General features: G+C 43.9%; 1 protein-coding gene across 3 annotated transcripts in view; it reads left to right on the forward strand.

Moving 5' to 3' along the window:
* NTMT2 (N-terminal Xaa-Pro-Lys N-methyltransferase 2) overlaps positions 1-1239 on the forward strand; it is a 25356-nt gene extending 24117 nt beyond the window's left edge. For 2 of the 3 annotated variants that reach the window (XM_068141520.1, XM_068141522.1), the window contains one exon: positions 1-1239. This exon is cut by the window's left edge and continues 5513 nt beyond it. The gene's annotated coding sequence lies outside the window, so the exon portion shown is untranslated. The other variant, XR_010987708.1, reaches the window with a different exon arrangement.
* Positions 1240-2168: the final 929 nt, after the last annotated feature.

Here is a 2168-nt window from a genome sequence, read left to right on the forward strand (position 1 = left end):
GTCATGGTAGCAGGGCACTACATTAATGAGAGCAATTCATCACTGCACAGTGCCAACTGACTAAAGCTTTGCCAGTTATTCCACTGAGTGCCCTGAATACCTTTATGCCATTCACTTGTTTTTTTCATTCTCTTCATCCAGGCTCCCCAGAGTGTGTACAATGGTACATCAGACAGTAGGCCTGTCCAGAGTAGCTTCACTGTTATGTGTGATTAAAACCAGTTGTGTTGCATCTCATCTCTTTCCTCTTCCTTTGATGCTTCTTCCAACTTGCCAAGAAAATCCCTCCTCCATTTGCCAAAAAAGATTTGTTCTCTGTGGTTATCACCATATATCACTGAAGGGAAAGAGATTACCTTTGCTTTTAATAGGAGGTAATTCTGGTTATCTGAGAGCAATAACAACATGCTGTATTTCAAACATACAGGTCAATACACATCTCCTTCAACTGACACCAAACACTCAAGTTCTCATCATCACCATAAAAAACAATACTTGTGTGGTTCTATACATGCCTAGGCCTTTAAATATGCTTTAGCATTGTGTTTGGGATAAGGAAACTGAGGCACCAAAGAGTGATCTGGGCTGCATTACAGCCTTACCTAAGTGGTAGCTGTGAGTGATTAACACCTCCACAAATCAGGCTGCTTACAGGAGCTGCAGAGTGTTTTGCAGGCAGACATAAACTTACTCTGGTTATGCTTGGAGCAGATTGAAACAGCATGGTTGTGGTTAGCCTGCTTATTAGGCCAAGCTGATACGTCCTGCAAGAAGAGGGCTCAGGCTGAACATAGTGTTCATGAATATAAACAGCTTCTGTTCCTTCCAAAGGGTTGGAAGAACAGCCTGGTGTATGCCTGCAGCAAATAAAGACAGAAAACTGTTGGAAAGACTCTCTTCCCTGTATCTCTCTTCCAAACGTGTCGAATTTGCAGGCATGTCAACCTGTTGTGGTATTTTGAGGCTCCTGAGAGTAAGGTTTTTAGAGGCATTTAAAAATGCAGAAGTCCTATGAGTGGCTTAGCAGATACCTGTGGGTGTCTTCAGATGCCTGTAAATCTCTGAAGATTTGGCTTGTAGGAACCTCAGCTTCACACATGACTGCATTTTCAGAATTACCTAGGAGACCAGATTTGAAAGTGTTTAAATGCCTGCCACTGGAGGTAGGCATCTAGTGGGATTCCTAAAGCATTTCGCCAATTCAGTCAAAGCTTGCCTTCAGAATGTCTTTGTAAAGTCCTCGGGGAGATGTAGGCATCTTATGTACAAATAATCTCACTTGATTTGAGAGACCTAAATAGAGATATCCCATCTGAAATAATTGTCTAGGCTCTCTTTGCGGACAGTGGAGAAAAACTAGCCAATGTAGGAGACATTCATGGCAGGCCTGTGCATTCATCCCATTCTCAGTAGAGGCATTAAAGATCCAAGGAAAGTCCTTCTGAAAGTTTCATTCAACTGTGTCAATTCACAGTGACTTGAACCAATTTGTAGGTCCATTATGCCTGATTGTTACCTGCTCCCTAACCTCTGACAATGCCCTGTGAATGTCAAATCCTGATGCAGAGACTGTCTCTTCTAGATCTGTAGCAGAGTTTCCGAGGGTGGCCCCTATACCACAAGGGCTGCTGAGCCTGTCTGAAGCAGTGCACAGTGCTGTTTGTGTAGCCTTCTATGTGCACATGCAACCTGAAACTGCTAGGAGCTGCTTCAGCTCCTGCTGCCACTGCTGCTGGGGCAACATTTTCCAGTTTGCACCATGAAAATCCTCTCACACTCCTCCAGCAACAGATCAACAAACATACAGCAGCAGCATCTCCAGAAAGTCAAAAATCACAGATCTACTTTCAAAATCTTTCTGTGGAAGGTTTCTGTCTGTGTGTAGTGACAGAGTCAACAATTTTACAGATGTCTACACATACACATGTATGATACACAGCTCATATAGGCCAAGGTGACCTGCGTGGTCCTTGTAATATATGTGCCTTGACAGCTTTTCACAAGGCATCTGCTGCAGTGGAGCAGGAGCTGTTACGTAATCTGGATCCCCAGCCACACAAAGAAATGGTCCAGCACCATTTGCCAAGGCAACTGTTGCTGGATGAGCATTGGATGTCATCTGCTCAACCTGGCTTTATCCCAGCACTCCATGGAAGGATCTCTTGGAT

The sequence above is a fragment of the Melanerpes formicivorus genome, unplaced genomic scaffold (assembly GCF_026170545.1).
Source record: "Melanerpes formicivorus ecotype bairdi unplaced genomic scaffold, bMelFor1.0.p_v2 SCAF_7, whole genome shotgun sequence".
Lineage (NCBI taxonomy): Eukaryota > Metazoa > Chordata > Aves > Piciformes > Picidae > Melanerpes > Melanerpes formicivorus.